The sequence below is a fragment of the Parus major genome, chromosome 4 (genome assembly GCF_001522545.3).
Source record: "Parus major isolate Abel chromosome 4, Parus_major1.1, whole genome shotgun sequence".
Lineage (NCBI taxonomy): Eukaryota > Metazoa > Chordata > Aves > Passeriformes > Paridae > Parus > Parus major.
The window spans coordinates 4,751,666-4,772,144 of record NC_031771.1 but is presented as its reverse complement, the minus strand read 5'-3'; the positions used below and the strand labels follow the sequence as shown (position 1 = coordinate 4,772,144).

Genomic DNA, 20,479 nt, shown 5'->3' with positions numbered 1-20,479 from the left:
GTACTACGCATCTGTAGGCACAGCTCAGGGCAGGTTTATCTTAAACAGAGTTCTTGTTTTCTTACAGCAAAGCTCTGACATCAACAAAAAAGGCATAACAGAGGAGTTGACAGGGAAGGAAAAGCTAATTAGGAATTAGTTGGGTATTAGAAACTCCTAACATTATTAGACAGCATTAGAGCCTTTGAAACTCAGCCTGCACCATAATTATTTCCCTGGAATTTAAGGGCTTATTCTCCAGTTGTTCTAACTCAGCTCTATTAATATCACTGGAGTTACATTAGTTTGCCCTGACTAATATCCTTTAGTTATGCAGACAAGCAAATAAAATCACTTTAGCTGTTTTTTCAGTGTCATTCCCAAACATCATCTGAAAGGTTCCCTCAGTACAAAAAACAAACCCCAAACACAAGACCCCAGTGCAGCCCTGACCTGGCTGCACATTCCATATTGGGGGTCAATAGGAGTTTCACAAGGATACCCTCGGTCACTGCTTCCTCACCGCCACTTCGGAGGGAGGGGAAGAAAGGGTTTGAAAAACATTCCAGATTTCAGCTGAGTTTTTGTAGCTGTGCAGACCCAGAAGCCGCTGAAATGTCCAGAGGGACAGCCTCAGCAAGCCTGTGACCTTCTATGACAAACTGGACCGTGGCATTTCAGAAGGGATTTAGCTGGGATTGTTAAAAATGTGCCAAAAAGAGAACTGCTTCTTGGATTTTTCCAATCAAGTAGCACTATATTTGGACTGGAAACAGCCTGTGGATGAGCAGGAATAACCATTAGAAGGCAAGTGAAAAGTTTCAAGCAGATACTACAGTCAAGGAAGAAACAAGTCGAACGTATCTGGGCAAGTTTCCATACTGACTGAAGCAACACTTTTTCCCATGACATCAGACTCAAAACAAACAATATATTATAGTCCATATGTTGGTTAAGGAAAGCCCAAGCCGTGCAGAGCCATGCACCAGCCTTCAGAACAGCGACTGAACAAAAGCTGGATCGTTTGCAAGCCATGGGAGTTAATCAAACAAACACAAAGCCCCAGGTTTTCAGGATAAGGCGCCTGGGTCAGACTTCTCAGCACGATGAGGTTGTGAATCCCGAGGTAAGACCGAAAGCAAACTGCCTGGATCAAAGCTATGCAGTCTGACTAGATGACAAGGGCAATAAGTAAACAGGGCTTTGAATATGCAGCAGCCAAAAGGCTCAAAAAAGTAAAAAGTTGCTTGCAGATAACGTGCTCAGAGAACCTGGAGTTCTCTACCTACCTGAGGTCATACGGCGTTTGCATGAGAAATTTGGACTTTGGAAAGGTTTGCAGTCAGAGTTCAGAAGAGCTTTTGGCAGGTTAAACATGTTCCCAGTAAGATGATGCTGAGGATAAACATGCAAGAGAAATATATAAATGCTGTTTTCACAAGAACAGCTCTGCTTTCTTAGAACTGCCTGTATTTTAGGGAGGAAGGCTAGAATGCAGTCCTGATGGGATGCCAATACAATCCATCGAGAGCAGTTAGTAAATCACACAGCTTAGCAACTGAAAAGGACACGGGACATTTTCAAATTTGAAATAAAAACAGAACCATGTTCCACAGGAAAAAGGTACTTGTTTAGCACATATTGATGCTGTTTACAAAAGGATTGGGAGTTTAACTCTTACTGGAAAATGGCCTGTTAACATAATAATTACTGCATACAGCTGAATTCACTGATATATTTTATCAAACCTTGAATTATCTGATCCATTGATCCTCTGTAATAAGGAACAGGAGGGAACCTTTGATCTTTCTCACATAATTTAATAAGTCAAAATTAGAAAAGAGCCTTTTCAAATGAGGACAAATTTGACTAGGAGGATAACTAGGCAAGCTGTAAAATTTTAATTGTGTTTTAACAAAATTATCCAAGCTCATAGGTTTAATAGTCACAACAAATCAGGAAATAAAATGCTGCATTATTGCCACTGGTAGATTAAAGTGGCAGAACCTAGGTTTATAGAAATATAAACCCAAAAGAGCATTTCTTTTGTTTGCACAGTACTGAACACATTCATAAATCCAAGAAGAAATGCCTTGTTCCTTAGTCAGACTTGGAAAAATGCAATTCACTTAATGACTTTTTTTTTCCTATTTTAAATGATGCATATAGTTAAAATAGTTGTTTTTTAGTTCTGCACATCCCTTTTTATCCCCTTGTACTGTTTCCCAGTGCTTCAATCCAGGAATGACTTCTTTTAGTGTCAAACCACACAGTGAAAGTCTCAGCTAAAAAACCCATTTATGTAAACAAATTTGGCAACCACAATTCTTCGTCACTCAGTTTGGATCTCTGCAGCCATTTCAAGATAGATCCTTGTCCACAGGGATCTTTAGACAACAGTAGAATAAATTCATCCCAGGTATTGTCGAGAAAAGAAGCACTGAAATGTTTTGCTTCCAAATATCAGCAAGCCTCTGGAGACAGCCACTACAGCAAGCTGTTATCTGTCAGGAAGATCCAAGACCCTCAGAATTAGTGATTAGCTCCCACAGCTCTGTGGGCTTCACTGTACATCTGCCACAGTTATGTGGAACACACAGACATCTAAAAATTGCATCTTCCTGCCAACTGAGGTGTGTTAACATCTGCCTGCTGCTGCTGCTGCTGCACTGATCAGCAGTGCCTAAATCCTAAGGGAACACTTAACAGCTTTCTTCACGGATCTCCCAGTTCTGCTTTGAGGGAAGCAATGGTGACATATTGGCCAAACTTGTTGCATAAAGGGTTTTGAAGTGGAAGAATTGCACATCTTTATAAGATTGCCTGGATTTTAAATATTTAATTTGGTCTCTAGGTCCAGTCTGAAATCACTGGTATGGAAATTAAGGACCTGCCATTGTTCCATACTCACTTGGAAGTTACTCAGGGTATAATGCACATCAGTGCTTCTTTACAACTCCAAATAAACAAAAACAAGTAACAACATTGGGTGTTTAACAGCTTACCTTAAGACATAGTTAACAGCAACTTGGCTTTCACTCATGACACCCATCCTGCAGGTTCGTGAAATACTAGAAGGAAAAAAAAGTAAAATAATCAGGTATCCTTAACTAATCCTTAGGAAATCATTCCTGTGAAACTTTGGAAAACAAATGTGGGTAGTCTGACAATTATCAGCCACAAAAGTTATATTTTAGCCCTTGCCCTCAATTTTAAGCTGCTGCTGTACATTCCCCTCAGTGTGAAGAAAGAAGAAGGGAGCTCAGCAAGACTCGACTGGGAAGAAACATTCTGCTCCTGGTGACAGGGACTTGTGAGCAAGACTGAGAGGTCAGTTGTGTTTTCAAGTGCTACAGTTCTGGTCTTTGTTCCTGATGTAAGGACAGGGGATGCAAAGGGAGAGACAGAAATGATGCAGTTTAACCTAGGACTTACTGCACCCATTCCATAAGAAAAATCTACTTTTCTAAACTATTATATGATTAAATTATCAGGGTCTTGATCAGGGTCTGTATAAAGCACTGATCACTGTTACAAACACTTTGTAGGAGCTTTCTCAGTGTTCTTATTCCAAACTCAGGCAAGTAATCTTTGCTCATTTAACAGTAGATAGTTTCAGTCATAGCAAGAACATTTTTCATTATTAATCAGCACAAATTACACCAGTATTTGTTGGACTGGATGCATGTAAAACATCTCTGTGACTTTGTTTTGCTTTCAGTAGTTACACCACCGGCAATTAAAACCTTTCAGCTCCACAGATCATAATTTCCACAATTAAACTAGAGATTCTGTGAAACTTACTTCAGTGTAACATGCCAGTATGATTTAATAGAAAAACCAGAGATTTTCACCTTTCATCTCCTTGTGTATTTTATGCACACAATTGCTTTCCAGATAATATTTATTTTAGTGTAGGAAAAGCAACTGAGTGGCAGTAAAATATCAAGAAGCACTGGGCAAAGAAAGGTTCTGCTGGTCTGAAGCAGCTGTCAAACATGTCTTTTCAAAAAAAAAACCTGAAAACCATGTTAGCTGCTACATCTCAGTTTTTGTGCACCTCAGCAGTTCTTCGTTCTGGCTGGAAGCATAAGCTGTGAAATGACTGTTCGCAGCATTCGGAGCTTGGCCATAGCCGCGGATCCTGGAATTGTAACAGTGTATTCTTTGGGGTCTATTCAATGCTAAACTAAGTTTCCAAATGTTTCTTGGCTCAGCAGCCATTAACTGGACCTTGAACTTCCCACTTGTATTCAGTGGCGGGGGGCTAAACTTGCCATCTGTTTTGACAAATGTTTTCCATTGCCTCTGCATAGCTGACAGAAAACGAGGCATATTAGGAGAAGTTCAAGTTCTCTGTCTGAACCACCAAGAATTCTCCGAGTCCTCACAAATCCCATCAGAACACAGCTAATTGTAATTCTGTTTGCAAAAGATTTTAGTTTGTCATGAGCTGCAGGTCTTAATATCTTCTTAGATCCATATCACTTGTTCTCTGAGCATCTGCCTACTCTTCGTTCCTTCGGGGCAATAATCTTCACTGAGTGGAAAATCACAGCTGTAGGCATTCTGGAAAAATAAAATAAAATAAAAAGACAGCATCACTTCTACTTGTCTCTTCTGCACTTTTCTCCAGCCTGAACAGTCCCAGCTCTTAGCAGCACCAGGAGAGTCAAGGGAGCTTGATAAGAGTTGCCAGTTATGATATTAATAAACAAAGAAAGTGTCCAGTGAAAAGTACTAATGAAAAGCAACAGTTCTTGACTTTTGACTTGTTCTTCTTGACTAAGCTTTTCTAGATTCTGTGAAAAATACGTAATAATCAGACACAATTGGTCTTACATAAATTGTTCCACAAGATTAAAATATTTGGGTTTGAATTCGGAGCTGAATAATTCATTGATGCTACCACTACAACAGAATAAAGGAGAGATGAAAAATAAAGATGCCCTGCTAAATGAGCTCTTTAAGTTTGAGCAGATGAACCATGTCAGCATGGAAAAATACTCTTGTATGATTCATGTCACACATAACAAGACATCCTACCTGTGATTGCTGCCGTATGCCACAGAGCCACTGTGCACATCAATAAATCAGATGTGATGCAAGACATGCAATTAAGTCCAAAACATTTGGTTTCGGATCTGTTTTGCATGGGTAATTCATCCACAAAGATGTAGCTGTCACTTTTTACAGACTGGACTGTCACTAACAGATTGTAACTAACAAAAACCAGGAGAAGAATATTCCAGATCCTTTTCCCACGCAGCATTTAGGTTTTTGGTCATACTATAGGTTCAGCTATTGTACACATGCCAGGAGTCTGTCTGAAGAATCAGAGAGATCCCCAGACTTCCCCTGGCAATCACCCACCCTACCAGGGCACAACAGACAGGTTTTGCTCTTTCCAGATGCATCAGAGGTGTCTGTGCCATCCTGTGCTCCACAAAGCATTAATGGTTTCCAGATGTTGGCTCACAGGGTGCTGACACAACTCTTGCACCATTAAAGTATCACACAACAATATTATGAAAAGGATCCGAAACACGGGAGAATTTTACAGCCTTCAGAATCTGTGGAGACAAGAAGAGCAAAATACAATGCTGTTGTAACACTGAACTTGCTCAGTGTTACTGCCCAGGATCCTGTCAAGATCAGGCTTGTGCTGCAGCACCAGAAAGGGAGCAACCTTCAAATTCACTGGGCCATCTCTAGCATCAGTTATTCCTGAAATGCTGTGTAATCACTTAAGTAATATCATTAATAGGTATTAGTAGCTAGGTCTGGTTGAAAATGATACAGTCATTTTCTATAAAATAGTGAAATTTCATTATCTCTTTCAATGTGTTTTAAATGCATCAATTTCCTTTCTGAAACACAAAATTCTTCCATATTTGCCTTTCCTACTTGTCCTCACTTAAAAAGGAGAATTGAAAAACTGGTCATATCACTAATTTTTAAATCATTCAATCAGATTAAATGATAAAACTTTCTTCAGGGAAAAAAAGACCAGCAAACATAAAAGTATAATCTAGAATCTGAAAATACAACAACAACAAAAGTATTTTAAGTCTTGAGACAGATTTTAAGAGGATTAATTGAAGCTTCTCCTAGCATATCTAAAATATTTTAGACCCTGGGAAACCTGCTATTTTTCAGAGATATCATCTCAAATATAAAGAAGAATGTAAGGAGTTCTTCACTCATCCAACTTAGAAATTATTCCCTAGTCTAGGAAAGCAGAGACAACAACTCTGTTGATATAAATGACAATAAAAGCAGCCAGTGATTTGTGGCTGTATCTGTATTTAAAAAGGTGACCATGTAACACAAACCATGAGAAGAGGAGGGACACCCAGTCATAGTAACCATAAAACATTTAAAGGGCAAAGCTAAGAAGAAATATGATTTGATCTGTTTTAGTCCATCTGACATTTTCATATCCACATTTAACTAACAGGTCATTAATATCCACACAAATGTAAGCAAGGGAATTTTGAGCCGAGATGTCTTATTCAAAGCAATAAAAGCTTTATTCACACTCTGCTTGTACCTCAAACATTTCATAACTTGGCAGCCCCGAACAAGTACTCCGAGAGCTGCCAGTCCAATTGCACACAACAGAATCAGTCAGCATCTGTTCAAAAAAAAAAATCCTTGCTCTGCTTTGGAAAAAAGCAATTATCATTCAAGTTTTTCCCTCAGAAAAATCTGGCTACACATGAGGGGAAAAATCAGATAGCAAGCTGTTTGCAATAGGGAGTTTTAATTTCCCCTTTTTGCCTTCTAAGTAGAAGAGACTCCTTCAAGTGAAGTCCTTTTGTGGATTATAACTTCCTAAAGGGCCACAAGAGGATTTACCCATCCAAGTTCCCTTAATACAGTCCTGTCCTATTCTGAAACATTCTTAAATGCTGAGATCAGCAGATAACAAGAACACATGTCAGAAGAGATGTGTTCTTTTTCATTCAGGGCAAGATACCAGGGAGCATTTTTTCAAGTTAGCTATTTGCAACTTGTCAGAAATTGACAGCTTCCCACTTTAAACAATGGTTCCTGCAGCTGAATTTCTTTATGCAGACTGTGCTTCACAGAAAACAGAATATAACAGAAAATATGAAGGATTAAAATATTAGAACAGTATTTTTACTGGCATAGTATTTTAAACAATTTCTTCCATTTCCTTGAAAAATGAAAGAGGAAAACTTGTTTCTGAGATGACCCTGTTTTTAAAAAGGAAACCAAACAGAAAGTCTCCCCAACCCTAAATCAATTTGCTTCATGACTTTAAGTTTGTAAGGAATATTTCTATGAGATTTGCATTTAGGCATGATGAAAGTTGTGATTCTTACAATACTCATAAGACCAAAAACATCAGTGTTCCAAATATATGCAATGATTGAATGGCTTCACTGACTTTGAGGTCCCCAGCTGTGATTTTCACACTTTTTCATTCTAAAAACAACACTATGGAGCTGGTGTGGTAGAGTCTCATTTTGAACTGGGCTGAAACTAATTAAGGCTTCTTTTATATCTTTCCCATGCTAAGGGGAGGATCTTGTGGTACCTAAATCTCATGTAATTTAATGGCCTGTTGGGGCAGCCCTAGTGCTTTCAGTGGGAATTACAATTTTAATGCAGCATTTTTTAAAAATTAAAGATGATTCCTGAGAGTCCTTAGCAAAATAAGCAAATGTGTTTGTTAGTATAAAATACACCCTATGTACACACAGAATTACTTTAATACAGAGTTGGATCAGGAATAATTCAACAAAAAGGATGCACAAGGAAGAAACTGATAGGAGACATAGGCCAGGTTTTGGGAAGCCTGGCTGAGTCAGTAACATGACTAATGGGTGAATCTCAGGTGAGAACACATCTTTGGTAAGTGCCACTGTAAAGATGACTGGTGAGAGCAGGAAAAGTGATGACTTGCTTTGTCAAAAACATCTCTGAATGTCCATGCAAGCAGAGAGCACTTTCAGAATACATGAAAATCAGATTGTTTGTCTGGGCTGACATCTGTCCGTGGAGCAGGCTGTGGGTTGTGTGTGCCCTTGGTGAGATCATCTTTCCACAACTCCAAAATATGGTGTGTGATATTGTGGCTGTAGACATCTACTTCAGCAAATATTATTCAAGGTCAAACACTTCAAAACAATGGGGAGACAGCCACAGCTATCAGAAAAGTCTGGGTTTAATTACAGAATGCTCAAATAATTGACATCCACATCAGATTACTTCAGATCCATGACTTAACATTTCTATAAGTAGTGTGCTGTGTTTCACAAACTGAGCTCCTCATCTGTGATTTCAGTTGAAAGTTTAATTTCTGCTGCCACTTGTATATGCATTTTCTCTCTCTTAAATGCTAAATTAAACTGATTTGCTTCAGACAATTCCTGAGGCTAAATTTCTGCAAGGCTCTGGGCTTTCCCTGATTTAAAAATTGATGACCTCTCCTACTTAAAATCTAAAATGGCTTTTAGTCACCATGAATGTTTTCAGGTGCCAGTGTTATCACTTAAATAATCTCTTCTCACTAGTATTTATCTTCTGTTATGTAATATGTATGACACATTACCTGTCTTCTATTTTATTTGCCTAAATATAACGAGTTTTCCCATCTTTTTTTTTTATGTGTCAGATGAGCTGGTAGATTCCATCAAGCTATCTTTAATATTTCATTTTTATGTTTTTCTCCCATTTTCAGTTTCCTGCCAGGTATTCAGAATGAGTTTTGTAGGTAAAGTCTGTGGCAGGGCACAGTCTAAACAGACCACCAGTCCCACTCAGACTTCAGGATCTAAGTGAAATTTCTTTTGAATTCAGAGTAGTATCAATAAGCCAAAGGTGAAAATAAAGTCATCTCCTTCCTTGACAGAATTTATCGATTCTTATCCTGAAAATTGTTGCCCCTCAGTTCTTTTGCTGTTCTTTGAGACATGTTCCTGCAAGAGAATATTTTGCACCAAGTGATAAGCTCATGTTGAGAGCAGCCCTCAACAAAATATCCACATCCAGATGGCATATGAATTATAACCTTCTATCATGGATTTAACAAGCCGTGGGCTGCTGTTAATTGTCACTTCCAGGTTTCAGTGTTTATATGCCACTAATAAAACCTGCTGTTCTTCTTAATAACAAATCAAAAAAATTTCATTTTTAAGGGATACACTTGGCACCCTGCTTTCTTTCTCCCTCCTGTTCTTGCCATGACTCTCTCCTGTGCTTTTCAAACATAATAAGCAATAGGTCAAATCTTAATATTTTATTGAGATTTTCTTCATACCCTTTTCAGGCAAAATACTTCAAGGGAAGAACTACATGCCAAAAGCCTTCTGCTGTATCTGTTCATTACTGAGAAAAGAATTTTTCCCTTTGTGGTTATTATTGTGAAGCAAATTCAGAGTCCCTGGTGAATAATACGTAAACAGAACGTGCACAATATGAAAATGCATTTAATATTTTATTATATTTTAGATGCCTGTTAGGTATCTCACCCCAGCCAGCAATTTATAATCATGTGCAAGAGGCAGCTTCCTGAATTTGCATAGTTTAGACACGGAAAAGCAGAAACAAGATGGTGAGGGTAATTACTTTTAAACAATATTAGAGCAGAGCTTAGTAGATCAGTGCAGCATCTGCAAAGTTCTGCCCATTAAGAACTGCAAAGCCTTCAGATGAGGCCCTGAAGAACACGAGCTACGCAAATTCAGCCTGTTAATTGCAGAGCTTTTATTAAATTAGTTGTCAAATAATTCTGTCTGTCAAGTTCTGAAGTTGAGCAGTTCAGAGCTGCTTGAGAAAGTTCAGGGTGTGTCAAACAAACACTGCTTGAGTGACCAGAAACAAGACCTGGTGTCAGCACAGTCTCAGCCAGGGCTCCTGTGCTGCTCCAGAGTTCTGGGAGCGCTCAGCACCTCGGGCTGGCAGGGATGTCCCCAGCCCTGGGCTCGCTCTCTCTGGGTTGTCCCTAGGGATTGGGAGGGCCCCAAATGCGGGAAGTGTGCGCAAAGAGACGCGAGGGCGCTGAAAGGCGCCTCTGCAAGGTGAGGATGTGCAGATCTCCCATCATCACATTCCAACCCCCACAGCAGCATTTGGGACAACGGGCCAAGGTCATCCTTCATAAGCACAAAAAGTGCCTGGCCAGCCCATCTATGGATGGGATCTCCAAGGAAGTCACTTTAACCTCGTGGCCACACGTACAGCTGTAAAACATCCCCACGGCCTGGAGGGAAGGCTCCTTCCTTCAGCCTTCAAGGCATTTCCCAGCAGAAAGTGCAGCTGTTTGGGGATTGTGCTGGCAACAATTTGGAATTACGGTTTTGAAAACCCTTCACTTTTTATAGCAATTTGAAAAGTAAATGCAAGTGGAACTCACCGCAGAGAGGTCAGCTAACCCAGCGGTGTGGTTTGCACGCTTCCTCTCGACACACATCAAAGGCAAACCCAAACAAAAAGGCTTTTCTTTGTACTTATAATTGGCACCGGGCAGAGGCTTGTTCTCTTATGCAGGCCCCTGAAAGAAAAGTAACCTGATAATGCAAGCTGGAGACAGACAGTTTAATAGGAGTCATGCACCCCATCAGCTACACAGATGCCTGGCATGGCCAGTGACCCCTCCAAATTGATTACAAAGTAGAGAAGAGTGGCACATTCAGAGCAGGTTACATCAGCACAACCTGGCAGCTCCAGGAGGGACAGTGTCACTTTGTCACCAAAAGCATGCCCCTAACAGCCAGCTCTGCTCAAGCCTCGGTCTCCTCAGCCACATGTAGGAAAAAATTTATCCTGGCTCCAGGGCAGACTATACACCATGGACTTAGATCCCTTATTTCCAGGTGCCTCTTTTAGGCTCCAACTGCATATTAAAACCTTTTTCTCACAATGTTAGTCATCCTTAAAAGACAAATACTGCATGAATGCATGTGAGGTTCCAACATGCTACAGCCTTGTATGCAAAGTAGAAATAAAATCCCAGTCAAGTTTCCTTTTAGACTGCCTCCCTCCCATTTTCTGGGAGCAACTCCTGCTTTGCCTTTAGAACTCCCTTCTCCTCTGACTCTATGCACTAATACAATTGGAACTTTAGGTAGGTTACATATTAAGGTGCATGCACAGTACATTCCTTTAATCACACGTGAGCTTCCTGAACTGTATTATTTTTCATGGTTTTTGAGTAAATAATACAGAGGGAAAAAAATGCTGTGTTCTTCCAGTGTTTTGGAATGTGTATTTTGGGGTAAGAAAGTATTATGTTGGATTTACTGTACTTGGGTACTTCTGTCTCAGTTACTCAAGATCAAACCCGAATTCCCCCAGCCAGGGGGAGGGTGGGAATCACAGTAACCCGGGGTTACATGGTACAAATGGTATTTACAGTTGGCTATTATCAAACAAATCCTACGAAAAATAGGACAACCAATCACTGAAGGATACCAACCAAAGTCCCTATTTTGTGTGAATTAAATCAGCTGCCCTGACTTTGTTTCCATACACTGGAAGATGTTATATACCTACTGAATTGCTATTGCTGGCTTTAAGTCACAGCATTTGGTTCTTTGGGGTCTTTTGGAGCAACTGCATGCAGAACAACACAGTGTAGGTTTTGGAGTATTTTCCATAACATTAGTGATTTTAGTCAGATTTTAATTCCTACAGGAATGGTGTTATTTCATTTAAGAGGAACATCTCTGCAGCAGCTCTTCTGGCAGAGACAGCTCCTTCAGAAATTTCTTGTTCCCATACATATTGGGTCAGTTTCTCTCAGGGGTCAATCCTGCAAACTCTTTTTGGGCCTGGGGAAAGCAGTGTTCTCTTTCTTTTGGACAGTCAAATCAGATAAGTATAACCCATTTCTTGATGTTTTTTGATAATTTAACTCTTTCCTTTTGCATACTGAATTTTTTCTCAAATATTTTCTGATGTGAACAGGCTGTGAAATATTTGCTGCCTTCAACACACATCACAGGATAAGACCTCTCCTTAGCAGAAGGAATTTTCAGACTTTCACATTCTAATCAAGCCCCTCATATTTTCATGCAAGTAACTTCAGCAACTACTCTGAAAACACCAAACTTCCTGAAAAACATACCAGACAATAGAGAGAGGTTCCCCAAAAGTCTCATTAATTGACAAAAAAAATTATAATTTCCCTCGCTCTCTCAGATGTTTGAATCCCTACATAATCCAAATTGCACAGAGCAGAAGTAATCCTGTGCTCAGAGGAAAGCAGAGCTGAAAGGTCAAACAAATCTCAAGCTATGCTGCCTCAAGCCTTTCTGCTTCCAAAGGAGTGGCTAATGACTTGTTCTTTGGGAAGACTGGAAAGGGTTCAAATATGAAGGCGTGATTAAGAGAAGAAAAATCTTCCACACCAATTACAGCTTCCATGCTTTTGGCCAGAATCCATAACCCAGCTTCCAGGGGCAGCCCAGTGGCTTTTCAGCTGCCTTATGCTCCACAGGGTCAAAAGGATAGATGCATGCTATCAGCTTGCTATTTCATAAGCTGGAAAAGAGAGAAATTGGATGGGCAGGCTGCCTCAGAAATTCTTTTGGAACGTAATTGGCACTAAAAGATTTCCCAGAAGAAAATGATTCAGGTTTCAAAATTTTCTGAGATGGAGAACTGCACACAAGCTATGTTTCCCTCCAGCTCATCATCACTACTGTCTCCAGTGCCATCACAGCTTCAAAAAAAAAACCTTCAAAACACAGGAAATTAGAATAAAGTAACAAATTCCAGTACTTTTTAAAGCACCATGCTCTGCGTGCTCTCATTTGGCAGCCTGCTGCTTTCCTGCACTTGTTAGCATGCTCTTCTCTCGGCATTTGTCTGCTGCCTTTTTGGCTGACACAGCCAGAATTTCTCACATCCATCCCAACAGCATCCTAGGAGCTCTCCAAAATGAGAGCTTGTGCATTTACTGATGGTTGGCCAGTGATATGGAGAGTTTCAGATCCTGACAATACTCTATTTTATTACCAGGTGAGTCAGAAACTTGTCAATCTGTGGTGAGGGCATGAGAATTTTAGTGAACAGAGAAAAGTTACACAGTGACAAGGCATTGCACTGCAATACTCAGAACTGCAGGAATAAATGCAGACATTTGAGAAGGAACCATCATACTTGCAGCTGCATGTATGAGAACCACAGGTTATGGATTACAGCTGCAATTAGGTCCCATCCATTTTTCAGAGTTTGTCATCAATTAAGTGGATAAAACCCCCAGCTCTCACGAGTCTCCTTCGTGTTCCTGTAGTTTTTTGGTTTTACCTCCACATTACTTCACCTCAGGAGCAGTTCAAGGGTGAGGCAGGAGCAAAGGGTGCAGAAAATATGTGGAAGAACAGCTCCTCTGACAAAACATCCATGTGGCTGCTGTAAATTGCACTAGGTAACATCTTGCTCCAAAAAACTCCGAGAAATTTTCCCATTTCATTGATGTGATAAAAAGTAATTGGAATAACCCCAGTCTTTTTTCTGCATGGATCATGAACAAAAAGAAATTGGGCCAGTGTTTGAGGTTTGACAAGCACTTGCTGGATCAGCAGCATTTTAGGGAAGAGTGGAGCTGGTATAGATATTTCCAGTTCACCAGCAGTAATTAGATTTGTGAGCATGAATATAAATCTAAAGACCTGACACCCAAATGGCTGCTTCTGGGTGTATTTCTATTTACTGTCTCAAGAGCCTGCTTTAATCTCTTGTAAAACTGTGTATCTCATTCAGATTAAACCCTGGGATCAATTTCTTGTCTTTCCACTTCACGCCCATGGAAATGATTTGGCTGTATTACACAGCAGTTCCAAGGACATGATCCACAGATACCAGAAATGGCAAGAACGTACTTATGTGGAAAACACCCGGCACATCCAAGGTCACACACACCTTAAACTTAATTTAAGTGTCTGGGCTTCAGTTTTCCCCTCCAAGCAGACAACCAGATATACAGTTTGCCTTAACAGAATTGAAGAGACTTACAAGTGGAATTTCCTTTTGGATTTCCTTATTTCCTTACAAGAGCAGTAATACATTATTTCTCAATCACATTCTGTATTTTGGCACAGTTTAACAGAGTGGGAGGACAAGAAACTTGGGTCCTGTGAGGGAGGAACACAGCAGGCAATGATCAGAACGTGAATGTGACTGCAACTCTTCGCCTTTTTCTTTTCAAAGTGAAAGTTTGTCAGAAATAACTGGAGAATGGATAGTGAGAGGATGAACAGCCTGCAGGAAGACTCATAACCAGGATAAACAACATAATGCAGTCAATAGCTGGCATGTTCTGCTATTTCTTCATCCACATTAAGAGTCAAGTACTGATTACCTGTAACATACAGCACATTTTACAGAGTAGCTCTGGGAGTCCTGAAATCACAAACACACCCCTGACATGCTCCTGAATAAAAAAAATAGATAGCAACTATTCCTACAAAAAAGCAGCAGTGGACCAAAACAAAGCTGAAAAAAAATTAAAGCCTTCTATAACATCTTTAAAAAACTGTTTTCAAAACGAGGAATGTTTATCTATTAATCATAAGATAAGCTTCAAGAGACAAGTAAAAATACCATCAAGTAGTATTGGAAGGTCTAACATTTAATATTTTAAGTAAAAGGCAGAAGGAAACTTTCAAGTTTAAGCTGGAATACAAATTTGCTTTGTGACTTGGGGCCATGTCTCGTCTCCTTTGTGCATCTACGAGCCCAGCTGGAAAGTATAATAATAAATTAAGAAACACAAAAACAAAAAGCAGGCCTGCAATGAGATCCAGATGCTCCATTAAACTGCCATTCCACTTAGACACCTTCCAAACCATAGCTAAATAGAAATAGGCCTGACAGCTGGATTTTAGGCATACCTGTGAAACCAGAGAACAAGCTTTATCTGTTTTCCAACAATTAGGAGCTACCATGCCTCTTCAGGAACTGGAACCACACGAGCTCCTTCTATGCATGACAAAGTGATTAGAACAGATCTACACTGATGCCACCTCAAGATAAAAGATGATACACTCCTTGATTCTCTGTTTGTACAGTAACTTATTGTGTGGTTTACCTTGGCCAGGCAACGTGCTGCATGTTACATGAAATTCAATCTTTCCACTGTTACCATGTCTTTTCCTGGATTTTTAATTCCCTGCCCTCTCTGAACTTTCTATGGGGTTTTCTCATCTCTACCTGTTTAGATCACACCATTTTACCAAAGGCAGTATATTGTTATTCTATGTACTTGCAGAATGGTGATTGGAGCTGAACCTGGGCATACAAGAAATTATGCTCAAGTGTCATTATCTCAAGATGTTTTAGTCAGAGCTTTAGCTGAATATACTTTAGCTGTACAAAAAAAAAAAAAATAAGCAGAAAATGGGAGAAAACTGTAGGAATGCCAACTAAAGACTGACACCATCACAGAAGAAGTTAAACTTGCATGAGTGTCTGCAACACCACTGCTTTGTGTCTGTGGTGTTCAGCTTTGTTACAGCAACTCCATGTCTAGTATCATTGTTGTAGGAGGCCTTTGCAGTACATACTACCAAACACTAGACTTCCTGCAGAACACATTGGTCAGTTTTCTTGGCTCACATTGCCCTGCTGGGATCTCAAAGTGAAGAACATGACATGGGACTCGCTCAGAAGCAGTTTCTTCTCAGATGTTAAGGACTTGTGAAGCTCTGAGTGCTCTTGTAGTATTCCACTGCTAATGAAAGTGCTCAGCTGAAGTCTGACACCTACAGAGGAATGCCTTCCTGCAAATGGATAAAGAGTTCCCAGATCATCCCATAAAATGAGGAATTCCTAATGCTGACCTTACTGGGAGAAGTGCAGCTCAGCTCTGCTGGTGTCCTTGAAGGTTATTTTCTTGCCTCAACAGAAAAACATCCCAGTTAATAATTTTGCCTCTTTTCTATGACAAAGTTACAATCTTAGGATAGGCCAGAAGCAAATATATCTCTCAGAACTCATTCTTAAATTATCACCATCTCTTTTCTAGGTGAGCACAGTGCTCTTATTTCTTATTGCTGGTAACAGGATACGCTGGCTCCAGGGCATTTCAAGCTCAGCATAACTGCACATGATAATTGCCATTTTCTTTAAAACATCCATCACCACTTCAGTAGGTTATCAGGCTCACAGCTGAAATAACAGAATGTGGTTGCTACCCAAAGGACACGGAGAGCGTTAAAACATGACATTGCTAAGTGGCAAATGACAAAAGACAACCAAGGGAATGGAAACTGATTCACACCAACTGGAATGAGAAAACTGCAGTCACTGCCAGCGTGCTGAGATCCATCAGAGGCCCTAAAGCACGTGCTCCATAGGAATATTGCTTCTCCCATGCAATTCCCAGGCTCTGCAGTGGATGGTCCTCCTGTGTCCCCAGCCACGGTGCCACAGCTCATTGCCATCTGCTGGCTGAGAAAGTTTAATACAGCCCACCTTGACTCCTGGGCTTTGCACAGTTCCAGGAGGGTGTTTTCTAAGTTTATTCCATCTTACAGATCAGCCCCTTCCCGAGGTATTGCATGGGAATGCATTAAACACCCACAGCAGCAACTGCAACCGCAGCTAAATTTCTGTTTACTAGAAATGTTTAAAGTAGCATGTAGCTAAAGCAATCCCCTGCTTCCAAAGCAATTTGAAATTACAATAAAAGTTTGCAGCTGAATGACATGCAGCTAAGCACAACCACCTGAACTGGGACCTGCACCTCAGCAGTCGCCTGATACTTACATTTTGTCACAATAAAATATGTTATAGATCATTCAAAATAAGGTCACAGGCATTTACTAAGGGACTTTCATCTCTGCTCTGCATATGGCTCACTAACTTTAAATTAAAGTGCAAGAAGAAAATTGATACAGGCAAAAAATGAGCTCCATTTTTATGATAGCCTGAATCTTGACCCTTAGAAACCAATAGAGTTTTCTTACAGCATCCTAAAAATTACTACATACCCCTTTGCATCTATATTTCTCAAGCTGGCCTACCCCTAACCCACCCCATCCAAAACTGGGCAGCTGAATAGTTGTGGACAGACAATTGCCAGTTCAGATGCCAAAAGAAATGCCCTTTAAAAGACAAAGCCAGATGTGAATGCCAAATTGTGCAAGTGCCCAAGTGAAAAAAATAAAATCATAGGCTTGACCTTGCTCCACCCATTCATTTTGGGCAGAACTTGCCTAGAAAAGTTAATGGGTTTGACCTCAGCTTCAAGAGATGAAGCTAGATCCTGTGGAGCAGGGCCTTTGATGTCAGTAAAATTATGCCTGATTTACCCCAGCCTAGCCAAAGTTAGAATCTAGCCTGAGGGTAAAAACATCTTTTAAATTACCCAGGCAAGTCCTCCCCTGTGCAGGTTTGTAGTTGCACCACAGTGACTGCTCTCTTTTTTCTGTGACTTGGAGTATTTCATTGTTTCCTCCTGGCCACAGTGCAGGAGGATTCTCAGGGCTATCACAATTATCATGGAACATTGCCCCAGGAAGGGAACATTTCTTACAGACTTCTCATATGGTCCCATTTTCCTGCATTCTCTTCTAATTTTTTACATCTCGAGCTCAGCAGAACCAGGGAAACCCACTGGGTGGGATAATCCACATTTTCTCCAAGTCTGGAAAGTCAGTAAGTAGTTCTGAAGTAAAAGGATATGAGAGATGAAGATACAGGCTGTATTTACTTTGGTGATCTTGAAAATCAGGATTCTCCTGTCAGCCAGAGGAATTAATGCAAACCTAATTATTCAGGGAAGGAATATATTAGTGACAGAAAGGGTGATGAATTAGGAGCAGAAAAGCCCCTTAGATCAGTGAATAGAAAGCAAGTTCATTATTGGTTTTGACTTCCAAAATATCTTCCTATACCTGCCCCTCCTGATAATTCAGTAAACTACATCCCACAGTGTTTTTTCTCCCTATGGAACCACAGAGAACATTTCCTTTCCTTTGCCTTAAAGCACCAGCTCGATGCAGGAGAAAACCAAGTATGCTAAAAAAGGCTTTTGGGCCCACCCTGGCAGATGCACAATCACTGGTCACAGCACCTGGGAGCAGCTCTGGTCCCAAAGCCTTTCGAAGGCTCCCTGGGAGCTGAACTGAGTGGCTGCACTGAGCACATTTCCCTGGGGCTCAACAGAGAGGCACTGGGCAGGCTGGGAAACAGACACCGAGTATATGACTGCAAAAGGCCACGAGCATCCTGTTCTAATGTCGACATTAGCCCTGCCTGGAGCAGAGGAATGGGACTAAATCACTTCCTGAAATCCCTTCCAACATAAATATTCAGAGATATTACCAACATCTTTAAAATTTCACATTTTTTTTTAAACATTAGTTAAACACGAACAGCGGAACGGAACCTCTCCAGAAATAAGCTGTGCACTATTAATAAGCCTACTGTAATAAAAACTTTAAGTGATCCTTAAGTGACCATTAAACACATAATAATGCACTTTCCTAGAGACAGCAATGAAACTGAGCACTAAACACTACAGGCAGAACAAAATCATTTAGCATGGATGCCTTGGAAATTCATCAATAAAATAAAAACAAAGGACATTTGTTCTCCCTACATGGGGTGCCATATGAAAAACTCATTCCCACATTTCTACTAGACACTGGTTTAGCTGAAATTAACTCTGTGCTTACGAGAGCAGAGTTACACAAAAAGCTTCGTAGAAGTTGCTGGAGAGATCTTTGCCTAATAGAGAATATTACAGTAAGCTCACATGCTTTGTTTGCAGCTTTTACAATTAGCAGCACAAAACACTAGCTAGACATTGAGGAAGTAATACTGTAAAGAAAATTGTTTTCTGGCCAGGCAGACAAAATTCCTTTCATGATACCATAACCTTGATTTATTTGCTTTATCACTGCTTGTGTGCTCTGCAGCTCTCTGTTATGAGATTTTCCAGTGGCTGTCTCAGTCACTGGTGTGACTTCCAGCGTTCCTGCTGCAAGCACAGATCCATGGATGAAGCTATAGGAAGGGAAAAACTCTATGATCAATTTTCTCAGTTAATGTTGCTTTGCACATTAATGCACAACACAAGCCAGTCAGTAAACAACCACTTCCAAAGATGGATAGACACCTGAGGGTGGGAATGGACTATACTATTTATTTTAATCAGCCAGAAAGGCCAGTATTTCTGTGACAGAGGTTTCAGGTGTACACCCCACCCCAAACAACCAGAAGTTCCTGCTGACACAGAGCTACATAAACTCTAAGAACAAGTTCTTTCTATTTTCAATTTGATCAGCAGATGCATCAAACATTTTTCCACCGTGTGGTGTCTCCCCTATAGGTCTACACAAAAAGCAAGGTCATGTACCTTGCATTTCCAGCCCCTCGGTGTTCTTTATATAGAAAAGTCAAACTAGCCTTAACCCAATAAATAAATATTTCCAATCTTGCTGCCTTCTCTGTGTCCTGCCCAACTGCAGTGACATCACAGCGACAGCTCCCGGCACTCTGAGATGATGGGAAAGTATAAACAGTGCTCCATCTGCAGTTCATTTGCTCTCGCTATGAAAAAGGCACCAAAACAAGCCCTTGACTGATGGTTGGTTTCCACAGTTTGGTGGCAACAGCTTTGCAAATGAACTATTTCAGGCAGGAGCTGGTGGCAGTTATTTGATAAAACACAGCAGCACTGATAATACATGAGAGTTTTTTTGAATGTGGGCTTTGTAAATGATAGGATTCAAGGACAAACTTGTCAGGTCAAATCTGCCCCAGGTGCTGAATGTGTAAAAGCTGAGAGGTACAGATTACTGCAGGGAAGATTAATGACACTATTAACATGACTCTGTGGAGCTACATAGCTCTGCTCAGAGGAAAAGTTTGTGTTGCAGGCATAGTAAATGAAGTCTGGGTATGCTCTAGGCATATTTTTGCTTCCTTTTGTGTACAGAGATGTTTTATTTCAGAGTTATTCAAATATACTCAAGCTATATAAGAGAACTTTAAAAATTAACACATTTTAAAAAATTCTTTTAGCTGATGAATCAGTGACACAGTAAAATCAGCACAGGTTTGCATCAAAATACCTTCTATTTAACATTATCCAGCTAATTTTTACTGAAGGTGCAAAACACAGCAATATGTACAGCTGCTCCCCATAGCAAACAAGTTTTCCATGCTGCTGCAATGCAATCAGTGTGAGATATTTTTAATTATTATTATTATCATTTCAAATGTGTAAAACTGAGCTCTGATTCTCATCAGGAAAACCATTCTATAGCTCATCAGGTGTGAAGTACTCCTGTATAGAGAACACACTTTTTTGTGTCAAACATTAAAAAGACTTGAAGCCATTGTGGACAATATTCTTTCCTTGTGAAATCGGCCAAGACTCTTCTAATTTCATTACTTCACTCTTTTACATTGCCTGAAGGGATGGCACTCAAGGGAGGCAGGGCCACACAGAGAGAAGGGCAACAAGTTTTTTGTTCCTATCACTTCAATTCATCCTTCATTTATGGCTGGT

General features: G+C 40.2%; 1 protein-coding gene across 1 annotated transcript in view; it reads left to right on the top strand.

The window, feature by feature from the left end:
• The first annotated feature begins 460 nt into the window (after positions 1-460).
• Positions 461-20,479, top strand: part of PDE5A (phosphodiesterase 5A) — a 106,136-nt gene continuing 86,117 nt past the window's right edge. Inside the window, exons 1-2 of the mRNA XM_015624367.2 lie at positions 461-1,105; positions 3,220-3,309. The gene's annotated coding sequence lies outside the window, so the exon portion shown is untranslated. The remainder of the gene's footprint in view (positions 1,106-3,219; positions 3,310-20,479) is intronic.